The sequence below is a fragment of the Micromys minutus genome (assembly GCF_963924665.1).
Source record: "Micromys minutus genome assembly, chromosome: 1".
Lineage (NCBI taxonomy): Eukaryota > Metazoa > Chordata > Mammalia > Rodentia > Muridae > Micromys > Micromys minutus.
Genome location: NC_137969.1, coordinates 200,726,475 through 200,735,008, shown reverse-complemented (window position 1 = coordinate 200,735,008; position 8,534 = coordinate 200,726,475).

Here is an 8,534-nt window from a genome sequence, read left to right as displayed (position 1 = left end):
CCTTACCGCTGCTGGCCATCTCGCTGGCCTGGCAGAAGTCTACTTCCTTTGAAGCCTTGGCCAGAGGCTGCCAGTCAGATGACAACAGTCTCAGGGCTGCAACCCTCTCAGGCCACTCAGCTGAGCTTTGTGCAGCCAGTATGCAAGGCCTTACTGCGCTTGCCTGGACCTAACATCCGCCGGATGCCCCGGATGAGCAGGCTTGTTCTTCATCCCCTTTCCCTGTTACCATCTCCACACCTCTCTCCCTCGAGGACTTCCTCCTTGAGGTTTTGTAAGGTACAAACTTAATAAAGTAAAAATAAATAAATAAATAAAAACGTTTATTACAGTATGTGTGTAAATTGAAAGACAACTTGAAAGAGTTCTTTTTCCATCCAGTGGGTGCCAAGGACTAAACTCAGGATCATCAGGTTTGGAAGCAAGAGCTGACGTAATCACAACTTCATTGGAGCATTGTTCCTGTCTTTAGAAGAAGGCATCAGATCCCATTATAGATGGCTGTGAGCTATCATGTGGTTGCTGGGATTTGAACTCGGGACCACTGGAAGAGCAGTCAGTGCCATCTCTCCAGCCCTTCATTGAAGATTTTTCAAGGTAACTCCCTGTTGCCTACTAGTTTATCCTGGGTAGAGGACATTACGATGACAAGAACATGGCATCTTCCAAGGCTGACCACCAGTCACCATGCCCTAGAAAGAGACTGTGCCAGCGAGCTTTCTGTGATGGGCATTAAATCTGCAGACGCACAATGAGGTTTGCTTGCCAATTTTTAGGACACAGGATTTCTACCAAGAGAGATTCTTGTTGCTTGCTAGTCTTCTTGTTGGTCTTGCTACCAAAATGACGCCTTAAAAATAACCAAACATACCATTTTTTAGTCATTCAGGAAGAATCCACCGAACATCTTCTCTGGGCACAGAGGACAGAGTCCCCAGACCCACAAGACAAAGCACACATATTGCGTTCATAATGCCACTTAAAGTCCCAGGACAGCACAGAAGTGGGGTTGCCTCTCTCCAGTCCCCTCAAAATTCACAGGACAGTGAGCAGTCTGAGTTGCAACTTGGAAGGTGAGGAGGAGGGAAGCGGTACCCATAGGGGAAGGGAGGGGCAGGTTCGTCTCAGACACCGAGGAGAGGCAGCTTCACAGCCCATCACCAGTGTCTTCCTGTCACAGGCCGCCTTGAGTCTTGGGCCTTCCGATCTGTTCAGTCTTCTATTGCTCCCCTGTTAGGGGCGTGGCTTGTGTGGATTCTTGAGTTAGAGAGCCAGAACGAGGTGGTAAGCTCAGTTCTGCCCTTCCTTCCTGACCTCCTCCTTCTGATTGGCTCGGCCTGCTCTTGGCACGTCCTTGAAACTGGTTTTCCCTGAGAGAAGCCACTAGTTATGGAAGTCTTCCAGAGACAAGGTGTAACTGTCTAATGCAGAGTTCAGTACGTCTAAATCACCCTCAGCCACCTGTAACAACGGTGACGATTCACTCTGACACTGCCTGAGTTCAGTAAACAGGAACTCAGTGGAAATGCCCAGGCCACTAATGGCGCCCAATGCACAGAAAGAAAAATGCTCAAGAAATGTGTGAGTGGAGCTGAGATGACTCAGCTCGTAAAGTGTCAGTCACACAATCGTGAGAACCTGAGTTTGGAACTCCAGCACCTACCTCAAAGGCCAGGTTTGTCAGTGTGCTCCTTTAACTCCAGAATTGGGGAAGCAGGTGCAGGAAAACCCCTGAAGTTCATTGGCTGGACAGCCTTGCTGAACTGTTAAGTTTCATGTTCAGAGAGAGACTGTCTCAAAAACTACAGGGTGGAGAGAAAGGAAAGGCATCTAATGTTGACCTATGGCCTACACATGCACACACAGCCAACGCACACACATAGGGGTGCATGCACACACACACACATACACACACACACACTGATAATGTTACAGACATACAGAGACTAAGTATATTAGCATTCTCTAAAAGAACAGAATTGATATGATAGAGTGTGTGTGTGTGTGTGTGTGTGTGTGTGTGAGTGAGAGAGAGAGAGAGAGAGAGAGAGAGAGAGAGAGAGAGATTAGATTGAATTCCATTCTGTGGTCCAGGTCGTTCACACAAGAGGCTAAGAATCTAGTAGTCCAGGAAACGGTATGTCTCAGCAGGTCTCCCTCTGGTGCTGAGGGTGGAGATTCCTGGTCCTCAGTCTACAAGAAGCTGATTCTATCAGTTCTGTAGCAGTGGGATAGATGAACTTGCCAGCAAGACTGAGGATCAACAACGGCAAAGAGCAAAAGCTTCTTTCTTCTATGTCCCTTTATCTGACCTGCCACCAGAAAGTGCTCTACACATTTAGGGTTCTCCCTGCTTCAAATGATCGGATCAAGAAAACTCCTCACAGGACTGCCCAATGGTTTCTGCAATTGCAGGCAAGCTGAGGACCAAGATTAGCCACCACACAAAGATAGGCATGTTTTTAGAAGATTTATTCTTCTCACTTTAATAGTGTTCAGGTGCTTCCTGAACTATCTACATACAGAATATTGTTCAGAGCTAAATATTTTCATGAATGAATATACATTTCCTGACATTAGGGACTTGATTTATTTATCGATGTATCCTAAGGGCTGGAAATGCTGCTAAATACAACAGATCCAGACATTGTAGCGTGGCCTGAGATCTCAGAAATCAGGAGGCTGATGCGAAAAGATCAGGAGTCCTTGGCCAGCCAGGGACAATGAATTAGAGGCAGGTGCAGTTCAAGACAGGGTTTAACTTTATAGCCCTAAAGCCCTAACTGTCCTGGAACTGTCTCTGTAGACAAGGTTAGCCTCAGAGGTCTACCTGCCTCTGCCTCCCAAGTGCTAAGATAAAAGGCTTCTGCCCCTGCCAACTGGCTGACATTGAATTTTTTTTTAATGTAGTCAATCAAATATTTTGTGTTTGTTGAAATTTCTTTTTTATTAATTATATTATTTATTTACAATTCAAATGTCCCCTTTCTGGTCCCTCCTCTGTGTTGGAGTTTTTGGTGGTCTGGCTTTTTTAACTGGGAGCCTAATTTTGCTGTCAGAGCTGGCCTCGAACTCCTGGGCTCAAATGATGCTGAGCAGCTCAGACAAGCTCAGTGCGCCACACAGCCTGATGTATGACATGACCTCTGTTTCAGATTTATTCTCAGAGGAAAACCTTAATTTCCAAGCCATGGGCAACCGTAGTATTGCTTCCCTTGGATTCACCACAAGAAGCAAACTCGGTCACTATTTCATTACAATTTGGGTGTTTCTTTGTTAGAGATTGTTTTTATGTTTAGGATCAGCCTCTGACAAGTAAATGTCTGGTGAGTTCCCAACAAAAGAATAAGATCTGTCTGCTGAATCAAGAACAAACTGGAAGAGAAATGGGGTGGCAGACACCACTTTTTGTAGAGTTTGTGATGGCAACGACATCCAATGCTTTGTCGTTTGTAAGCAAATGTGGCCAGAAACTCCTGCATCCCCAAGGAACAGGCTCTTTAGCTTCTGTAGAAAAAAAAAACGTTCCAAAGTTTCCTGAAACTTGTACTAATTAAAAACGAAATACGGCCAGCAAAGCCCTGGTCATTTCTAATTTACAATATTGCTTTGCTTCCAAGGTAAATGTGGACAAGTCGCAACTTCTTTTGATGCCTGAGGGACTGAAAAAAATTAAATCAGCAGGATTGGCTATTGATGTTTTCTAGCAAATGTTTTGAAATCTCTCCCTTTCATCCATCTTGTAGGAAAACAGGATTGCTTTCTGAGCCTTCAAAGATATTAATTCCTTTAATAAATCCTTACTCGGGCGTTGAGAACTTCCAAGGGTTAGGTTTCTGTAGCAATCCCTCCATCAGGGGTGAATGTTGCCCGCAGGCAGGTTCCCAATTTTTTTCCAAGTATCATCACTCTTGGTCTGAAACTGGGGTGAACCAGCATTATAAGAGATTAAGCACACCTTCTGTCCAGTCTTCTTAGGTTTTCTTATTATATTATATTCCTTGCAAAGCAAATTTCGAGACAGTCTGTTTACCTTTCTGGCAATCAGCTCTTAAAGAGAGAACACAGAGACACAGAGACGCAGAGACGCCTGCAGCCATGAGCCCACCTCTGCTCCTTGACCCCAGCTCTAGCCGGAGCCAAGACCGTGGAAGGGGCGGGGCTGAGGCTGGGAGGAGTTAGTGAAAGAGCTAAATAGATGTTATCAAAACACATTGTATACATGTATGCAATTCTCAAAGAGTTAACGTAAATACCAAAATTTTAAAAACAAACAATGGAAAGTGAGAGATTCCCAAAATACACTGGATATGCATCAATAAAAAGTACAGGAAACTGAAACAAGAAAGTTCGGCCATGGTGGGGGGGGGGGGGCGGGTGAGTGTGCGCATGCTCGCACACGTGCCTGATGGGAAGGGAGGGTAACTGGGTGGTGGAGATTCTACAATTCTTCTCCAATAGGCTTTATGTAAGGCTCATATAAAGATAGTAGAAATATAAGAGGGTGCCATCTCACTCTTGAGGACAGCATTATGTCAGTGTTTCTCACCGAAAGGGAACATGGAGGACGTTAGTCTAACATGTCCTACGGCATCTGCTATGAATTCCTGTTTCCTGAGTAAATATGTCTCTGCCGGAGGGGTAGACACCATTTCTCTTTTTGTCCTCGCCATTAAAAAGAGAAAAAAGAGGGAAACACAGACTGTCTTTGTGGGAAAGAACGATGCTTGGTGACCTGTCACCAAATTGATATGGCTTTCCTGAACACCAAAAAGGGGGTGTCCATGCGGAGAGAAGATGGAGCAATGAGCAGTTCCGGGGTCAGTGTTAGAAGTATTCTGAGAGACAGGTAGAAAGCCTGCAACCCACTGGGGTTCCAATCTCTCTTCCATGGTGACTCTTTAGCTTTCCTTCCTTATGATTTAGACTGATATGTCCACAAATCAATGTGCTAAGCAAATTAACCCTACAAAAATAATCAATATTGTCATGTTACTAACGACTGCTGAATTACGTATATAGGGACCTATTTTACTATGCCAGTTTCTTCTTTTAAGATACAATGACGCCAATTTCAAATCGAGGCTGTGACTAAAGCAGACTGCTTGCCTAGCATTCACAAAGCTCCGGATGCGATCCCCGTTCTGTGAAGGAAGAGAGGGCGATCGCCTGTGTGGAAATCAGAGGACAACCTTCAGACTGCAGCTCCCTGCTCTCACCTTGTGGAAGCAGGCTGTGCTCCATTCTCCAGACGAGCTAACCACTGAGTGACCCTCCTGCTGTTCCTTCCTATCTCACCCGGAAGTACTGAGGTCACAGATGCACATCTGCTCCTCATCTGACTTCTACATAGGTTCCGGGATCAAACTCAAGACATGAGTCCTGTGCAGCTAGAATGTCTAAGCCATCCTCTTGGGTTTTTAAAATGCTTGATATATCTCCCTGCCCCCCTTTGAGACACAGTCTCACTGTGTCCCTTTGTCTGGCCTGGAACTCTCTGTGTAGACCAGGAGAGTCTCGCATGTATGCACAAAGCATGGCATTACATACCAACTCATGACAGTCGGGTTTTCTCCTTCCACTAGCAGGAAGTGAACACTGGCCATCAGTCCTGGCAGTAAACGGCTTTACCCACTGAACCATCTCACGAGCCTAGGAGCCCAGGATTTTATAAGTTCTACAAGTAAATTTTAATTTCATTATCAAGAACAATTCTTGCTCTAATGAAACCCATAATAATTGAGGCAAACTCCTAGTTTCATGCATTTTTTTCCCACTGTTTGGCCTGAGAGTTTGTAATTTCCCAAGTGTGGAGAGAATTCAAAACATCCTAAAACAAACAAACAAACAAACAAACAAATCCTCCATAGATGAGTCTAACATGCAGCCAAGGGACAGAACCCCTGCCTTGGGAATATAAACAGAATCTGTGACATCATGGGGACAGCCTGTCTCTAATAGTAGACATGAGCTAGGAGCAGTAAGGTCTCTCAGACTGCTCCACAAACAGGAAGTCACTGCAGAAGTGAAAAATATTTTACAAACCAAAATTTCAGTCCACTAAGAGCCTGTGACCCTTCTGGAAATAGGGGTGGGTGGGTAGCTCCAAGCTCTTATGTCCTGTTCTCTCCCAACAAAAAGCTCAGAGCATAAACTGAAAAACAGCCAAAGGTTTAGGCATCTGAGTTGAATACTCCCTGGAGAAAGGCACAGTTGGAGACTGGCAGGAAGCTGGGCGCATCTTCCCTGGCTTTCCTGTGCTGGCTCTGGGCAATGGCAATCACTTGCATTCCTAGTGCAGACCCCAGATTCTGGAAGGGAGATGACCTTATTTGAAAATTACTATGTATGTCTGTTCCTACTACTTACTCTGAGGCTCCCCTGGGAACTGACTCAAGACACACCTCAGTTTTTTCTAACTCAGGACTCACTCAAGCCAAAACAGTAACTCGTAGCTCAGGGCTGCACAGCTGCAAAGGCTGAGACCAGAAAGCACTCATCAGTCTCAGCAAGGGAATAAACAAAAGCCTACAAGGCAAACTAGCAGCCCTCACACACTGAGGATAAAAGATGAAGACTATAACAGATCACCTCAGGCCCAGAAGGAGAAACTGAGCGTGATTCTTTGGGGAATCACCCACGGGAGCCAATGAGTAAAGAAGTACTTGCTTGACAACCCTGCCAACCTGAGTTTAATCCCTGGAACCCACATACTGGATGGAGAGAACCAACTCACACAAGCTGCTCTCTGACTCTACATGTATCTCCTGCGAGCATACACACACACATACACACACACACACACACACACACACAATAAATAAATGGTTTTATTTTTTAAACATCTGTGTTCACAAAGAATCCCCAGGGGAATTTAGAAAGCCACAGATGTGATGAGGACAGGACAAGAGCTCATAAAAGATCCAAAAAGAATCACTGAACTTAACTGTAGACTTGACTTGGTTTTTAATGGATTCCTTGTAGCCCAGGCTGACCTCAAATCCCCTATGTAGCGGAGGATGGATGGTCTTGAACTTCTGATCCCCATAATTTTATTTTCCAAGTGCTGAGATTACAACCATATATCCCACACTTGGCTTTTATTTGTTTAAGTCAGGGTCTATAGGTTAATCTCCAACTCATTCTGTAGCCTAGGCTGGCCTTGAACACCTGATCTTCCTGCCAGAATCAGTGATCTAAAGACCGAATGATTCACATTATTAAATCTGAGAAAATAAAACAAAGGACGAGGAGACTGAATAAGGACTGAGATCTCTGTGGATGCCATCAAGTAGATGACAGATCATTTCTTATCAAAGTCATGATCCAAAACTTCTCAAAGACAACAAAGATGAAAGCCCAGGACTAGATTAACACTGGTGAGGAATTCAATGAGATGGTCAATGAGGAATTAACAGCTAGAGAGTAAATGTGGCTCAGTAGCACAGAGATTGTTTAGTTGCACAAACCATCTATTTTGATTCCCAGCACTGCAAATAAATAAATAAAATTAGATTACTAAATTCTATATGTTGGACCTTAATTGCACAAAGTTATATATACCAGAGACAACACAGAGCAGAGAATTAAAACTACTGATTTGATGTCAAAGACATAAGGCAATACCGAAATTGAAATATTTTACTTTAATGTTATTTATGTGAGAAATAAAAGCTATCTTAAAACATCATAGTTTCAGCTGAGCATGGTGGTACTTCCTGGTGAGCTCAGGACACAGAAAGCTGAAGTAGCAGCATCACAAGTTGAGGGACAGCCTGGGCTACACATCAAGCCTATGCCTCAGTAAAACAAAACAAGCCGGGGAGGAAATTTGATGGGTTTACCTCAAAAATTTGATGTATTTGCTGCACAAATGTAAGGACCGGAACATGTGTGAAGCTGGAATCAGACGTGTGCACCTGTAACCCTGCAGCGGGATGAGAAAGGAGGACCTGCACGGGTTAGCCTGGTAGAAACCCTGCTAAACAAAAAACTCTGCCTTAAATGAAGTGGAAAAAGAGAACAGATACCCAAGGTTGTCCTCTGACCTCCACACTTGAGCACCCTGGAACCCTCCCACATGCAAACATGCACAGAGGTCTACACACACGTATGTTCACCAAACTTGTTTTTAATAATTTTTATTTATTCTGTGTATTGGAGTACACTGTAGCTGTCTTCAGACACAGCAGAAAAGGGCATCTGATCATGTTACAGATGGTTGTGAGCCACCATGTGATTGCTTGGAATTGAACTCAGGGCCTCTGGAAGAGCAGTCAGTGTTCCTAGCCACTGAGCCATCTCTCCAGCCCCACACCAAACTTTTTAAAGCCATAATTACTGCAAGGCATAGAACAGAATAACATGATTGTAAGTCTTAGAGCGGAATCAGAGCTAGCCCTGCGGTCTATGACAATGGTTCTCAACCTTCCTAATGCTTTGACCTTTTAATACAGTTTCTCATGTTGTGGTGACCCCAACCATAAAATTCTTCTCATTGCTACCTTATAACTGTAATGTTGCTACTGTTGTGA